At 39.4% G+C, this 18575-nt stretch overlaps 1 protein-coding gene across 5 annotated transcripts in view; it reads left to right on the plus strand.

The window, feature by feature from the left end:
* ptprfb (protein tyrosine phosphatase receptor type Fb) overlaps positions 1-18575 on the plus strand; it is a 116234-nt gene that overhangs the window by 8494 nt on the left and 89165 nt on the right. For 3 of the 5 annotated variants that reach the window (XM_083524966.1, XM_083524967.1, XM_083524969.1), the window contains exon 1: positions 16420-16749. The exons of the other annotated variants lie outside the window; for them this stretch is intronic. The gene's annotated coding sequence lies outside the window, so the exon portion shown is untranslated. Of the gene's footprint in view, positions 1-16419; positions 16750-18575 lie in introns of those variants that run through there. 5 annotated transcript variants of the gene reach the window in all.

Raw genomic sequence — 18575 nt, forward strand, 5'->3', positions numbered from 1 at the left:
AAATGACTGTAGATAAATTTCAGCTCCTATACATTTAATTTCGATGTTTGTTTGTTTGCTGCAGTCGTTCATATGTTGTTGAAGACCTAGCGGAGGTTGAAGAACCGAGGAATCTGTAAAGAAAGACTGAAATATACAGTAGAATAAAAAGTGTGAGAAAAAAATTTAATTGGGGATTGAGATATAGTAATAGTTTTTCCTCTCCTGTTGATTTTGTGTAAATCATTTATTTATTTATTTATTTATTTATTTATTTATTTATTTATTTATTTATTTATTATAAATTTGGTCTGACTGCAGAAAAATATTCGTTTGCTGTTTAAAATCCCATTTCCCAATTTTAGATCACCACGTTAAACATCTTAAATGGTAATGACTGGGAATTGTATTCGTGAGATTGGGTTATTAAACAGATTCTTTTTACCCAAACGCCATTAGCGAACATCCGAAAGTGGGAGGGTCACGTGAAGACACGTCCCCGAGGAACGTTTCACAGTCGAAACGAAGTCGTCTCTGGTTTGGCCACCGTGTGGCGATGTGCGATTCCCACAAGATGATCGTTTTCACACTTTTTATCAGCCAGTAAAAATAACCCCCAACTGAATTGTGTGTTTGTGTGTGTTTGTGTGTGTGTGTGTGTGTGTGTGTGTGGGATGCAGTGTTCCAACTTCCTTCCTCTCGACTTTTTTGTATGCTGTTTCTCTGCGCTAATAAATTACACTTTAACTTTGTTTTCCCGTCTGGGAATTTATGTGAAGTTACTCCTCAAACTCTTTTCCATATGAGTCGCGTCTGTTAATCATAACTGACAAAACGATTCGGCTCAGGAAACGTCACGTCATGGGTTTAATCAAACCCCAAAGTGTAGGAGGCGTGGCCTTGGTGCATAAATGTTAGTGTAGGAGGCATGGCCTTGGTGCATTATTTTTAGTGTAGGGGGCATGGCCTTGGTGCACTAGTTTAGTGTAGGAGATGTGGCCTTGGTGCATAAATGTTAGTGTAGGAGGCGTGGCCTTGGTGCACTAGTTTAGTGTAGGAGGCGTGGCCTTGGTGCATACATGTTAGTGTAGGAGGCATGGCCTTGGTGCATAATTTTAAGTGTAGGAGGCGTGGCCTTGGTGCATTACTTTTAGTGTAGGAGGCGTGGCCTTGGTGCATTCGTTTTAGTGTAGGAGGCGTGGCCTCTTGTAGTTATTTTTGTTGTTTATATTATTGATGTATTTGAATAAACGGCGAGCTCCACCTCTCCGGCGGGAATTACGCTGCAGCTGCAGACTCAATGCTGGATTCTGTTGGACTTCACTGGATTTTAAAGACTAAATTTAGCACCAATAACCTTCAGCATGAGCATAAATTACAGGTTGGAGTTAATAGAAGCAGTCAGCCGTATTTTTACATAAAGAGCCTCGTGCGTATGAATGAATTTTTCATGCCACACTTGCCATTTTCATTCCTTCTGTGGGAAGGAAACATGATGAAATATCAGGGTTCAGCGACTCCAACTCCGTCTTCAGTCTTCTTTTCTGGGACGAGACGAGATCACCCTGTCTCTGGAAATGTTTTCCGTATCGACTGAAATACAGCCTGGGAGCCGTCACCGTCACTGCACCTGCTCACACTCTCCTCATTAACACCTGTGAAGTCATGAGAGCAGGAGCGAGTTGAGTAAATGCTGTATTGTATTACATCTCCCCCTTCTTCTGCTCAGAAATGGTACGATCCAGCTAATGTTTTACAACGTTTACTGTTTATACGTGTTCTCGATCTGAACAACACCAATAATATATGATAACAATACTCACAATACTCACTATACACACTATACTCACTATACACAATATACTCACAATACACACTATACATACAGTACACACTATATACACTATACTCGCAATACACACTATACACACAGTACACACTATATACACTATACTCACTATACACACTATACACACTATACTCACAATACACACTATATACACTATACTCACAATAATTACTATACTCACTATACTCACAATACTCACTATACACAATATACTCACAATACACACTATACATACAGTACACACTATACACACTATACTCACAATACACACTATATACACTATACTCACAATAATTACTATACTCACTATACTCACAATACTCACTATACACAATATACTCACAATACACACTATACATACAGTACACACTATATACACTATACTCACAATACACACTATACACACAGTACACACTATATACACTATACTCACTATACACACTATACACACTATACTCACAATACACACTATATACACTATACTCACAATAATTACTATACTCACTATACACAATATACTCACTATACACACTATACATACAGTACACACTATAAACACTATACTCACAATACACACTATACACACTATACTCACAATACACACTATACTCACAATACACACTATATACACTATACTCACAATAATTACTATACTCACTATACACAATATACTCACTATACACACTATACATACAGTACACACTATAAACACTATACTCACAATACACACTATACACACAGTACACACTATATACACTATACTCACTATACACACTATACACACTATACTCACAATACACACTATATACACTATACTCACAATAATTACTATACTCACTATACTCACAATACTCACTATACACAATATACTCACAATACACACTATACTCACAATACACACTATACTCACAATACACACTATACATACAGTACACACTATATACACTATACTCACAATACACACTATACACACAGTACACACTATATACACTATACTCACAATACACACTATACACACAGTACACACTATATACACTATACTCACAATACACACTATACACAATATACTCACTATACACAATATACTCACTATACACACTATACTCACAATACACACTATACATACAGTACACACTATACTCACAATACACACTATACACACAGTACACACTATATACACTATACTCACAATACACACTATACACACAGTACACACTATATACACTATACTCACAATACACACTATACTCACAATACACACTATACACACACAGTACACACTATATACACTATACTCACAATACACACTATACACACTATACTCACAATACACACTATACATACAGTACACACTATATACACTACACTCACAATACTCACTATACTCACAATACACACTATACACAATATACTCACAATACACACTATACACAATATACTCACAATACACACTATACACAATATACTCACAATACACACTATACACACTATACTCACAATACACACTATACACACAGTACACACTATACACACAGTACACACCATACACACTATAATCACAATACACACTATACTTAAAATACACACTGTACTCACAATACACACTATACTCACAATACACACAATACTCACAATACACACTATACTCACAATACGCACTATACACACTATACATACAGTACACACTATATACACTATACTCACAATACACACTATACACACAGTACACACCATACACACTATAATCACAATACACACAATGCTTAAAATACACACTGTACTCACAATACACACTATACTCACAATACACACAATACTCACAATACACACTACACACAATATACTCACAATACACACTATACTCACAATACGCACTATACACACTATACATACAGTACACACTATATACACTATACTCACAATACACACTATACACACAGTACACACCATACACACTATACTTAAAATACACACTGTACTCACAATACACACTATACTCACAATACACACTGTACTCACAATACACACTATACACAATATACTCACAATACACACTATACACACAGTACACACTATACACACTATACACACAGTACACACCATACACACTATAATCACAATACACACTATACTTAAAATACACACTGTACTCACAATACACACTATACTCACAATACACACAATACTCACAATACACACTACACACAATATACTCACAATACACACTATACTCACAATACGCACTATACACACTATACATACAGTACACACTATATACACTATACTCACAATACACACTATACACACAGTACACACCATACACACTATAATCACAATACACACTATACTTAAAATACACACTGTACTCACAATACACACTATACTCACAATACACACAATACTCACAATACACACTACACACAATATACTCACAATACACACTATACTCACAATACGCACTATACACACTATACATACAGTACACACTATATACACTATACTCACAATACACACTATACTCACTATACACACTATACATACAGTACACACTATATACACTATACTCACAATACACACTATACACACAGTACACACCATACACACCATACACACTCACAATACACACTATACACACTATACTCACTATACACACTATACTCACAATACACACTATACTTACAATACACACTATACACAATATACTCACAATACACACTATATTTACAATACACACAACACTCACTATACACACTATACTCACAATACACACTATACTTACAATACACACAATACTCCCCATACTCACAACACACACTATACTCACAACACACACTATACTCACAATACACACTATACACAATATACTCACAATACACACTATACTTACAATACACACTATACACAATATACTCACAATACACACTATACTCACAATACACACTATACTTACAATACACACAATACTCCCCATACACACTAAACACAATACTCACAATACACACTATACTCACAATACTCACTATACACATTATACTCACTATCAGTATCAGTATTGCTCTGCTGATAAAACGTTGTGATTGTGACACTGGTTTAAAATTTTTATTTTATTTTATTTTTAGATCTCAGTGTTTGTTTGTTTGATATTCACACACTGTCAAAGCTCTGGCTGATTTTTACCTTCCTCCTACAATAACCTCTTATCAGTCTGTTTACCTCCAGCACAAAGCCCCAATCTTCCTCTGCCGCCACTTCCTTTCCCAAAAAATAACAAACGAATAAACAAATAAACACCGATGTGCACTCCAGTGGTTATGAGGAGAGAGATAATTCTAATTGAAAAGTTAATTGTAATTTTAATTAACATCTTGTGAAGTGAAGAGTGCTTATCATGCTGAGAGAGATGGAGGAAACCTCCTTGGTAAAGAGAGAGAGAGAGAGAGAGAGAGAGAGAGAGAGAGAGAGAGAGGGGGGGGGGGGGGAGGAGGGGTAGTGGGGCACAAACTTTTTTACAAATAACAAAAAATGTGTGATGAATTTGAGAGTGTGAGATGTTATTGGGGGTTATTCCGGGTGAGTGGTGAGTCTCTGAGCGAGTGATTTGGGGGCATTATTGGGGGTTATTCCGGGTGAGTGGTGAGTCTGTGAGCGAGTGATTTGGGGGCATTATTGGGGGTTATTCCGGGTGAGTGGTGAGTCTGTGAGGGAGTGATTTGGGGGCATTATTGGGGGTTATTCCGGGTGGGTGATGAGTCTGTGAGGGAGTGATTTGGGGGGAAATTTTGGGGGTTATTCCGGGTGAGTGATGAGTCTGTGAGGGAGTGATTTGGGGGCATTATTGGGGGTTATTCCGGGTGAGTGATGAGTCTGTGAGGGAGTGATTTGGGGGCATTATTGGGGGTTATTCCGGGTGAGTGATGAGTCTGTGAGCGAATGATACAGGGGGCATTATTGGGGGTTATTCCGGGTGAGTGATGAGTCTGTGAGCGAGTGAGACAATTAAACTCTTTTAGGATGCTCTTCTGTAATTATGTTTGCTGTTCCACGACCTTTAACTCGATCTAAAGGCAAATTAAACAATTCTGCACTCGCTGCTCCAAAACCCATTTCACCTGACATTCAGGTCTAATTTGCTGCGGGAGTCGGGGACAAATCGGCATGAGGCCACACACAAACACACACATATGGGATACACCATAAATCATCAGGATACGCTGTGGAAAACACGTGGAAACTTTCATGTTTTTAGATGGCATTGTCAAGTCAAGTCAAGTCAAGTTTATTTGTATAGCGCTTTTCACAACAGACATTGTCTTGTTTGTGTAGATGAGGCTGGTGCTGGTGAGGTACATGGGGTGGCTGTTAGGGTAGATGGGGTTGTTGAATGGGTAGAGGCAGTTGTTGGTATAGGTGGTTCTGGTGTTGGTAGGGCAGATTGGTTAGATGTTGGGATAGACAGGGCTGGTTTTGGAGGGGTAGATGGGGCACTTGTTGGTAAGGTAGGTGATGCTGGTGTTGGTGGGGGATCAAGGCTGGTGTAGCTGGGGATGTTTTTGTTGGTGTAGATGGGGATGGTGTTGGTGTAGATGGGGGTGGTGTTGGTGGGGTAGTTGGGGATGGTGTTTGGGGGTAGATGGGGATGGTGTTTGGGTAGATGGGGATGGTGTTTATTTTGTAGATGGGGACAGTGCTGGTGGGGTAGATGGGGATGGTGTTAGTGGAGTTGCTGGTAGGGTAAATCGGGATGGTTTTGGTGGGGTAGCTAAGGATGGTGTTTGTTGGGATATATGGTGTTGCAGTTGCTGGGGTAGATGGTTTTGGTGTTGTTGGGGTAGATAATGTTGGTGTTGTTGGGGTAGATAGTGTTGGTAATGTTGGGGTAGATGTTGTTGGTGTGGTTGGGGTAGATGGTGTTGGTGTGGTTGGGGTAGATGGTGTTGGTGTGGTTGGGGTAGATAGTGTTGGTGTGGTTGGGGTAGATGGTGTTGGTGTTGTTGGGGTTGATGATGTTGGTGTTGTTGGGGTAGATAGTGTTGGTAATGTTGGGGTAGATGTTGTTGGTGTGGTTGGGGTAGATGGTGTTGGTGTTGTTGGGGTAGATGGTGTTGGTGTGGTTGGGGTTGATGATGTTGGTGTTGTTGGGGTTGATGATGTTGGTGTTGTTGGGGTAGATAGTGTTGGTAATGTTGGGGTAGATGTTGTTGGTGTGGTTGGGGTAGATGGTGTTGGTGTTGTTGGGGTAGATGGTGTTGGTGTTGTTGGGGTAGATGGTGTTGGTATATAGTTTTGTTCACTTCACCGTGAAAACCTTCATCACTCGGAGTCTGTTCATCTCTTTATCCTGACTCTCGTGTGTTCGGACGGAGAGACGCCTCTCAGGGTGTTTTCCCCTCTGTGCCTCTTTCTGTCTGATGGAGACGACGGGGAGGATTGTTGACTCTCCATTAGTCATGTTCTCCAGGGGTCAAAGGTCTGCTGTTTGAGCGCTGCAGAACCTGTGGTGCTGAGAGAAGGGAAAAGCTACCCATAATCCCTCAGTGAACACTCGCAGCCACGAGAGACCACGAATACAAAACCCACCGCTGGTAAAATCGACTTTTCAACAGTAGAAATGTTCAGAAAACATTTTTCACTCATAAAAATGCAACTCAACCATTTTACTGCTAATTTATTCATAAATTATTAAGAAAATCTGAACAAATAAATGAATTAAATACAGTATATTATATTTATTACCTGTCAAAGGTCTTTTTTATTTAATTTATTGTTAAAAAAAGTGTTTTGTTTCGCTTTAATCACAGCGATCGAACGATGACTTGCCCCCGATTTCTTTATTTATTTTTATTTAAAAAATAGAAAATATCATCACTTCAGAATGAGTCACGAGAAACTTTAGAACAACAAATGTGTTTCTTCTCCAATCTGTTCCCACAAATTTCGGAAGTACACAATCGTATCAGACGTCTTTGGATGCTGCAGTATAACATTTTTTCTTCACTTGAACTGTGAGACTCAAACCTGTTCCAGCAGGACACCACCCCAGCTGCATGAAGATCTGCTTTCCATGGGTTGGCAGTGTGTGGAAGATCTCCTGCTGTAGAGCTCCAATCCTGTTGAACATCTTCAGAATTATTTGTGAACCCTGACTGCACCCCAGAAACCTCCTCACCTTCATCATTTCCTGACTTCACTTACAACCCCACCGTGTCTGATTAAATCTCCACAAAATCTGGTGGAACATCTTCCCAGAAGAGTGAAGCTCATTATAACACTACATGGGGACTGAATGTGGAGTGAGACGTAAAAAGAACATACAGATCTTATACTCAGGTCTCCACAAACTTTAGTATGTAGTTTATGTTCTAGCATTCATTATGCCTTCAGGATGTTTAGCCTTTGATAGAAACAAAGCTCTAACACTGGAGACTTCTTTCCTATCAGTTTTTGAGGAAATCTAGACCAGACGTGGTTGATGTTCCTAATTTATGCCAAATATCTGATGTCTCTTTTTCCATGTTCACATGAAGAGAAATGATTTAAGCAGAAACTTCAGAAGAACTGCTGATTTGAGGAGGAACTCTGTAAAGAGAAGATGATTTGAGGAGAAACTCTGGAAGAACTGCTGATTTGAGGAGGAACTCTGTGAAGAAAAGATGATTTGAGGAGAAACTCTGTAAAGAGAAGATGATTTGAAGAGGAACTCCGAAAGAACTGCTGATGTGTTTGATATTTGTAATTCACACCAAATATCCGGTGTCTCTTTTTCACGTTCGGAGGGTTTTTCCGAAGCCGGTTTTGTGTCTGAAATCCCTGATGATGATATTTTTCTCAAATCGTCATTATCCTAATGGCTGAACATTTCCTCAATTTTTCGCTCAATTAGAACGCCATTAGCACGTAACGAGGAATGCGAGTCTAACGAACTTATCAATTAGAGGAGAGAGAGAGGGAGGGAGGGAGGGAGACAGAGAGAGGGAGGGAGGGAGGGAGGGAGAGAGAGAGAGAGAGAGAGAAAGAGAACAAGTGAGGGAGAGAGAGTGAGAGAGAGTGAGAGAGGGAGAGAGAGGGAGAGAGAAAAAGAGAACAAGTGAGGGGGAGAGAGAGAGAGAGAGAGAGAAAGAGAACAAGTGAGGGGGAGAGAGAGAGAGAGAGAGAGAATGATGGCATGCCGATGGTGAGGTTCGGCCGGATCGTGTTTGTTTCTACTCTTCCAGTTGGCTCGACTTTTGGGCAAAACAAATTGCTTGGCCCAGATGGCGTGAAGGTCACGGAAACCCGAGCAGTTCTAGTGTTAAAAAAATAATAAAAAATTCACTGGTTTACTGCTGCTGCTGCTGCGAGAGCGTCGCGTTACTGCCGTGTCCATACATAACCATTAGCGCTGGTTCACGTCCCAGATTATTTCTATTTCACCACATGAATGTCTCTATTGTCCGGTGGAGGACCAGATGGGACGCCATCATGACAGATTTTTCTTTTTTTATGATGTTTTTTTTTATTTTTTTTCAGAAAAAAAAAAGGGGGGGGGGGGACTCATTTCTTTCGAGCTCCAGCTGTGGACGCTGGCTAAGAGAACCGCTGAGAGAACATTCGTTCATCAGCTCCATAAAAGTGCTAATTCATTCCAGTTTCTCATTACATCAAAAACCTGTTAATTTTTTTTTCCTTCTTGTTTTTTTTACACGTTATTGTGAGTCTTCAGGAAAAAAACACAGGTCTGCTGCTTCCGCCGAAACAAAACTCACCAGTGAGAAGCCACAGCGACGTCAAACTCGTTTCCATGGTAACAGATTTTCTACATTTTTGTGGTTTATTGGTAAAAGGAATATCAATCAATGTTTTTGAAGAAAGAAAGAAAGAAAGAAAGAAAAAAAGAAAGAAAGAAAGAAAGAAAGAGGAGTGTGGGGGAACGACTGTTTATAGCTGCTATAAGGAACTTTATACCAATCTTCTGAAAACACAGATAAACATTATGACCTTTTTCTAGAAATACAAAACATCTGAATGATCAGATTATTTTGGAAGGAAACTCTGGAAGAGCTGCCGATTTGAGTATGAAATGTGGATGATCAGGTGCTTTGAGGAGAAACCCTAGAAGAACAGGTGTCTGATTCTTTTGGATGCATCACAGCAAACCTCATGACAGAAAGGAGACTTGATCTGAATTCTTTCCTACTTGGAAATCCCACTTGTAATTTCTTCACCAGCAAAGAACGCTGGAAAATTCAGAAGCTGCACCAGGTCTCGTCTGGAGTTTGGGATGGAGATCAGAGTTATGAACAGCAGCAGCTGAAGGAGGAGAAGAACAGTGTGTGATGAGGCACTTAATGGGGGAAAATGGTTGGACAGAAGAAATCTGGATTTTGACTGATCGTGTGCTGTAGCTGATGTTTATTAGACGTCGCACGTTTTTTATTTTATTAGTCATAAATATTTGGGAAATTAAACGCAGGTGGTTAAGAAGAAGCTTTAGTGAGTCGTTTCAAATCAATGCACGTTTATGGATGGAACCTTCAGTGTCAGTGCTGAAGATCTAAAGCTGTAGGTCTCTAATCTCTTTAGGCTCGGTGGTTTCTTCTTCCTGATTGGCTGGTAGATGTTCAGTATTTCTGCTGTAACATGAGTAAGAAGATGCTTCTCAGATTGTTTTGTGTACACGTGTGTGTGTGTGTGTGTGTGTGTGTGTGTGTGTGTGTGTGTGTGTGCTTAAGCAAAAATGGCTGTAGAGAGCATTCTGATTAGATGGTTTCTTTCTTTCATGTGAAGCTTAGAAATGGAAAGAGGAACCTCAGGAACTCTGAGGAGGAATTTTGAGGAGGAACTCTGAATGATCAGGTGATTTTGGGGAGGGGGTTTAAATAATCAGGTGATTTTGAGGAGAAATTGTGGATAATCAGGTGATTATGGAAATGACTCTGGATGATCACGTGATTCTCAGAAGGAATTGTTGATGAACAGGCAATTTAAAAAAGAAACTCTGGATGATCCAATTACTTGAGAAGGAACTCTAGAAGATTGTGGTGATTTTGTGAATTTGATGAGCTCACCAGAGCATGTTCTCCCATGATCTCGAGGTGGTATTAGAGGGGGGGGGAGAACCACAAGAATGCCAGAACTAAATGACTGTTTTATTCTCTTCTTCTTCTTCTTCTTCTCTTCTTCTGGGTTTTGTCTGAGTTTTGACTCATGGCTTTAGTTTTTTTCTCCCCAGTTTTCTGCTGAGGTTGTAGTAAATTCACGCTGCTCTGTGTTCTTCAAAGAATCAGTTTTTAGTAGCGATTCCCAAATAAGATCAAAATCCGAGGTCAGGTCAATCCAGGAGATCCGGTTTAATGTCTGGAAAACCGGCTGTATTTTTCTTTTCCGTGTTTCTGTAACTGCTCAGGAAGTGTTTTTTCTCTTTTATGCTTTTAAAATGATGGATATCAGACAGTGTCTCATTTATGGAGTTTATTTTAAACCGACAGTATAATGGAAAGCCTGCAGAAACCTGAGGAGAACTGAAGAACCTGAGAGATATTTATAGATGGAAGAGAAGCCCACTATGGACCTGCCAAGACGTTTCACTTAGTAACCTCTACAATCTTCTCAAAGCGATTATCTGCTAGTCAGGAAGCTTCAGAGATCCAGTCAGTAGGAACAAGTCAAGTTGAGTCAAGAAGCAGAACAGAAGAATAGATTGGAGGAGTTAAGGAGGCTACAGTTCCAGGTCATTCCAGAATAGGGTTTAAGAAGTTCAGGGCTCTTCCATGAGTTTTTCAACTTAAAATCTTTAATTCGAGTTCTTACCCACAAGATGTTCCACTCCAGAACTGTATTTGGTGTGTGTTTAGTCTGTATTTGGTGTGTATTTGGTGTGTGTTTGACGTGTTGTACTTGCTGTGAATGTTTTGGTCGGCAGATAGAATAAAAAGCATAAAAATGTATCACAGGATGCAGACGTGACTTGCAACTACTGTGTGTGTGTGTGTGTGTGTGTGTGTGTGTGTGTGTGAGTGTGTGTGTTAGAGAGAGAGAGAGAGAGAGAGAGAGAGAGAGAGAGAGAGAGAGAGAGAGATTTTTTTGCCCATTCATGTTTCCCACCACACACACACTATATATATATACATATACACACACACACACACACACACACACACACACACACACACACACCAGCTCTTATCTCCTCCCATCTGTCAAAGCTTTGTTAAAAAAGACGTTACAGGCAAATGGCAGCCATGATGGATTACTCCCTGACTTGGCCTTGTGTGTGTGTGTGTGTGTGTGTGTGTGTGTGTGTGTGTGTGTGTGAAGTGGTGGGTGGTTGTGTTGATTCTGGATTCTTTTGTGCCACCTAAAGTTTTGTTTGCATTCTCGACCTGATTGCCGTCATTTTTAGCCGTGACGGTTTTAGCACCTTTCCGCCGCTCCCATGACCGTATATGGAATTCCGTATGGGGTTGCCAGATATTCCTGTTTTGTGGCAAGTTGTGTAGTAAGGAACAACAAATGACAGCTGTTTTTTTTTTTTTTTTTCTTTTACAATTTTCCAAGACGATGCGAGGAATCTGTTTTCATATCATCATGAAATAAAAGGCAATGGAAATTCCAAAGTATTGGCACCCTTTGTATAACTTTGTTCAGTGAGCGACATGATTCCTTTTCTTTTTAACTTAAGAGGTGATTGTTGATTGTGAGTCGAAGCATACGTCTGAGTTCTGTAAGAGTTATTTAGAGAGTAAACAGTCGTCTGGAGTGATATTTATCATGGAACGACCTGCGCAGTCATTTAAATCCTACTGAACTGCTCTGGGACGAACTGGATCACAAGAAGAAAACCTCCATCTAGTGAAGAACATCTCAGGCACTGCAAAGGATTTCAGCTGAACGTTTGGAGAATCGTTGCTGAGTGTGTGTAAAGCACACAAAAGAGAGTTTTTCAATGTCCACATCTGGACATTTATAAATTTGTTTGCTCAAAGGAAAATCTTCAGAACGTTACATTACATTTTATGTAGTTCAAAAGTAATGGCACTCTGAGAAAGGAGAATGAGTTAACTGCATGTCTGTGGTATGTGGAGCACTGCAGTGGCTGAACTGCATTAGTGGAATGTTTACTCACTGTTTTGTCGCTTTTTTTATCTCTTTATGGAATTTTGAGGACGCATGCTTGGACTTTTATCATCAGTGTTTGGCGACAGACAACATTTTTCCCTCAGGGTGTCAACTGAAAGCAGATTTTTAAATAGTATTTTGTTGTTTGGGTAAATATGTGAAATCTGTTTTAATGTTTGAGTAAAGTTGTGAATCGATGGGTCGTTCATGCTAATGTAGCTAACAAGAAATGGAGGTTTATAGCCTCTGGTTTGGGGTCTCAAACCAAATCTGCGCTACATCTTCAATCGTTTTCAAGCTGTTTCACGTTTGTTCTGCTGGTGGTGATGAATTATTAAAAAGAGCACCGTTGTGGGTCAGCCAGGGGCAAAAGAATCTTTTATTACCCCAAGCACACCAGAAAAAGAGCATGTGGGGGGAAAAAACTTTCAATTTCATCACGTTTTTTGTGCAAGGCCTCTGTCCAAAAGTTTCTTTTAAACTCGAATCATTTACATCTCCGTTTGTACAAAATGTAAAAAGTTTTTTACTGTCCAAGGTTTATACACTTTATTCACTTAAAACCACTGTCTGATGAAGTCTGTGTGTCCTTACAGAAATACACAAATAGTTTTTTCTTTTATGAATTCAAGGTCTTAAAAATACAAACTTCACATTTATGTGGTTTCTTTTTTTCCACACACATTTTCCTTTCTAACACGTTTCAGTAATGAAACCTCCCAAAAATTCTACTTTATACATTTCGAACTAATAAAGAAATTATGAAAAGTAGGACACAATATAAATGACAAAATTTAAAGAATTAAATTTTTTTCTGCGATTATATAATAAATATTTAACATCAAAATGAAAGGAAATAAAACATTTATATATTAATTTAAACTTTTTTTTATTAAAATATTTATTGATTTCTAATTTTTTTTTTTTTTATTTTACAACAGATTTGACCAGTAAGCACAAAAAAAAAGAAAAAAAAAAAGAAAAACTTTACATTAATGAGAATTAAATAAATTTAGTTCATTCAGTTATATTATTGTTTGAAATCTGGCTTTTATATTTGTGTGTTGAAATAAAACTACAAATATCTGACCAGTTTTATTTTTAAATAAATATATCATTTGTATTTATATTTTAATGGTTTAAAGATTCAGAACAAAAGTCGGCATGAAAATTTGTTTTATAATATTGAGACAATATTGAGATAAAAATGTTTAAACTGTAACCTCTGAGACATTTATAATTAGTTTATTGTGATATTTATTTGCTTTATATTTATTTTGTGATTTCCTGTTCCTTGTGAAAGTTACAGACTGATCACTGTTTGAGTTCTTCGAGTTCTTTGTGTTCTTGTGTTTTTGTCGTTAAAGTAGCTATTGTTCCTCAGCTATGCTAATTCCCCGCCATTTCCTGGTGCTTTTGTCACCTCGTCACGGTCACTAATCTGCTCCTGACGCTCGACTTTAATCTTCCAACTCTCTCCGGTTTGGCGGGTTTGTGTTGTGCTGTGGGCGAGATTTCCACTTTTCCATAATTCCCAGTGAGCGTTCCGGTTTTGCGTGTCGAAGTTGGAAACCAGGGCGTATGGTTTTTCCGCCGCTCCTGTACGATTTCCTCCATTTAAATACAGAGAGCTCTTTTTCTAACCAAATGTCTCACAGAGTTTTTACAAACTACATTCAAAACGGCAAGCGATTCGTTTGGGTACCGTTCGAAGTCGCTCCATAATCCGGACATTCCGACCTCTGACGCTCAGACCGCGACACGTGCAGGTGAACACGCTAAGCAGAACGTAGTAGATGTTTTTTCTTTCCTCGTCCTCCTCAGCAGCACTTTACTGAAGTAACTAAACTTTATTAAACTCCATCTAAAAGCATCGCCGTTCTGTCAATTCCCTCCGGAACAAAATACACTTCCGACATCTCTCGCTCCGCCCCCTCTTTAGCCCCGCCCCTCATGCTGGGGATAAAATAATGTGTGTTTCCTTTCTGTTTAGTTCTGCCTCTTCACACACACACACACACACACACACACACACACACACACACACACACACACACACACACACACCCAAGGTCAGATTACTGTGTTCTTATCACTGTGTGTATACTTTCTCACACACCTCTTTGTCACACAATGTCTCACTGACTCACTGCTGGAGACATTAATATGCGTCAGTTTGTTCCTCTTACTGTCTGCCTATTTGTCTCTCTGTCTCTCTCTCTCTCTGTCTGTCTGTCTGTCTGTCTGTCTGTCTGTCTGTCTGTCTGTCAGTCCGTCTGTTTACTTCCCTGTCTGTGCGTCCATGTTTCTGCATTCTGTCTGTCTCTTTGTCAGCATGTAAGTCTGTCTGATTACCTGTCTGTCTCTGTCTTTTAATATCTCCACTGGTCTGTCTGTCTGTCTCTCTACACGCCTCCCAGTATATCCCTGATCATACCTGTCTCTCTCTCTGTCCCTGTCTATCTGTACATCTTTCTCTATTTGCCTACTTGTCTGTCCATCACTACACCTTTCTCTCTGTATGTTCCTTCCTGTCTGTCTGCGTCTACTTGTGTATTCGTCTAGCTGTCTGCATACCTACCTGTCTGTTTCTCCAATCTGTCCATCTGTAAACCTGTCTACCTTTACCTGTACATCCGTCTGTCCATCTCTATACACGTCTTTCTACTCGTCTATCTGTCTTCCTATAGCTATATCTGTCCACCTTCTCTCTCTCTCTCTCTCTGTACATTTGTCTCTACTATCTGTGAGTGTGTGTGTGTGTGTGTGTGTGTGTGTGTGTGTGTGTCTTTAATCATTAACAGATGATTCATTATTATTATTATTATTGTTTAACTCACTGCAGTACTTAGAACTGTACAACCAGTCTGTCTTTCTGTTTATCTGTCACTCTCTTTTTCTGACTCTCTTTCTGTTTTCTGTCTGTTTTTCCGTCTGTCTGTCTGTCGGTCTGTGTCTTTCTCTGTCTGTCTCTCTTTTTCTCTCTCTTAAGTATTTATTAAAACATGGAGTCAGTAGAGGAAACGCCTTCTGGTTACAGTAAAAGCTGATCAGAAAACCTGTCAGAATGGTTTATTATTAGGACGTGAGGTAAAAATTTTATTATTAAATAGAATTATATTACAAATGATTTTATCATTTGCTATTTAATCGCTGATAAAGCAGTTTTATTTCTGTGTGTCGTATCTTTTTTTTTAATCAAGATCTTTAAAAAGGATAAAGATTTTGGATGTTAAATTATATCCAATTGAATATATATATATATATATATATATACACACACACACACACACACACACACACACACACACACACACACACGCACTTGGACACGTACCTCACACAGGTAAATAAAAAAAAGATAAAAGGAAACACCTTCTGGGCAGTGACTCAGGAGAGCAGTTCTGACTCCGCCCCCTTTGCCCTCCTGATCCTATGAGGTTTCCCACCTTGTGTGAGCTTGTGATTAAGCCCCGCCCCCATCTGGCTCCTGTTCCCCTGGCGCTCTCCACATTGTGAAGAAGCTTTTGTCCTCAGGAAGGACAGGAAGAAAAAAACCTGAAGTTTCTCACAGGAAAACTTGATCATTTTTATTCTAAGTTTATTAAATCGAGGAGGAAAAACCCCAGGCAGATCTCACGCCATCCGAGCGGATTAATAACCATTTCTTTTTCGTGTGGAATTGAAGATATTCTCCTCACCTGGATGTTTAAATGCACTGAGGGATTTTTCCCTTTTTTTTTAAAGGAATACTTTTTCCCTCGTTTTCTTTCTCCATAATTACGGATTAATTTTTTGATTCTGTTTTTCCGTATGAAGGACATGGGGTGAGTACAGTTCGTACACCTGTTGCTTGGATCGCGTCGCGTCGCGTCTCGTCTCGTCTCATCTCGCTCGACTTTTTCTTCTTCAGGTTCCGGGGAACTTTTTTGAACTTTATTTCTTTCTTCTATCGTTATTTTGAACAAAAAAAATTCCAGGACGTAAAAAAAAAAAGAAAAGTTTTATTTGTTTCATTGGGAGTTTTATTGAGGGTTTTTTTTCTTGGGTCTGATTTACTTTATGGGAAAATAAAACACAAAACTGTCACTTTAACCTCTTTATTTAATCCTGGCACTTTTTCAGCCCTAAATACCCCCCCCCCCCCCTTCATCCAGCACTTTACCTTTAAATAAAATACCACCAGGTTTTATTTTTCTGTAACTAAACCCTCCTGAGAGGTGAGACGGTGAGACTCCCCGCCAACAGGAACCTGTTTTTCCAGTTGTTCCTCGTCTCACTCTGGTCTCACTCCAGTCTCACTCTCGTTTTTATCTCATTTTTTTAAAGGGTCTTAGCTTCAGTCTCCATTAGAAGCAAAAAATACTTTTTCAAGTCCTCAACTGTCTGATTAAACATCTCCAAGGTGTGAAGATTCACTTTCTTTCTTTCTTTCTAGCTCTTAAAAACAAGCTCTTGTCGGTTGAAATCTCCGCCGTACAGGTTTTTGCCTGGCGAATGAAGTGGGTGTTACACAACAGGTCCCTCGTTGCTCAACTCGTCTCAACTTTAAAAAAAAAAAGAAAGAAAAAGAAGAATGCTCAGTTTCTTACTTTTCCTTTTATTTATTTGTTTCTACTTTTCTCGTCACGTTGGTGTGATTTCTCTGTTGGTTATAGTTATAATTTACATTAGCATGGTTGGGTTTCATGTGAGGTTAAAAAAAAAGGTAACCGTTCTGTCACAGTGTGTCGAGCTGTTCCCCAAAACACACACACACACACACACACACACACACACACACACACACACACACACACACACACACACACACTTTTACTTCTGTAAATCATTCACCAGAGAGTCCTTCGAATCTTACACTACCTTCACTTCAGATCGTGCTCCCACACACACACACACACACACACACACACACACACACACACACACACACACACACACACACACACACACTCTATATTACATATATATATTGAATGTATATACAGTACACAAAAAGGTGTTAAAAAGGTGTCGTCACCTGACCATTCAGCCTCATGAGGTCGTCACCTGAATGGTTTTCCAACAATCTTGAAGAAGGTGTTCAGTGTTTGTTGGCTGCTTTTCCTTCACTCTCCGGTCCAGTTTATCCCAAAACTCTCTCACCTGAATATAGATGGGGTGATTGTGGAGGCCAGGTGATCAGATTTATTTTATGGATAAACCACTCTTACAGAACCTACAGGTGTGTTTGGGGTCATTGTACTGTTGGGAAACAAATGATGGTCCCACAAAGTGTAAACCAGATGTGGTGGCATGTTGGTACAAAGTTCTGTGGTAGCCATGCTGGTTAAGTGTGACCTCAATTTTGACTAAACCACCAGAAGTGTCACCAGCAAAACAACATCACACCTCCTCTAAACTTTACAGAATAAAGACTGTAATTTAATCCAAAACTGGACTTTTCAAAAGAGGATGTTGAAATATGTCCATCACCTGAACTTCAAGAAGCTTTTATGTAAATCGGTTTTTGAATAATTGTAATAAACTTATCTTCTGCAGCAGAGGTAGCTCTTAATCGCCCTTCCTTTCCTGTGACGGTCCTCATGAGAGCCTGGTTCAGCATAGCTTTCGAAGGTTTTGGAGCAGAGACTCTGCTATTGGATACATTTAA

The sequence above is a fragment of the Silurus aristotelis genome, assembly GCF_946808225.1.
Source record: "Silurus aristotelis genome assembly, chromosome: 22".
NCBI classification, from domain to species: domain Eukaryota; kingdom Metazoa; phylum Chordata; class Actinopteri; order Siluriformes; family Siluridae; genus Silurus; species Silurus aristotelis.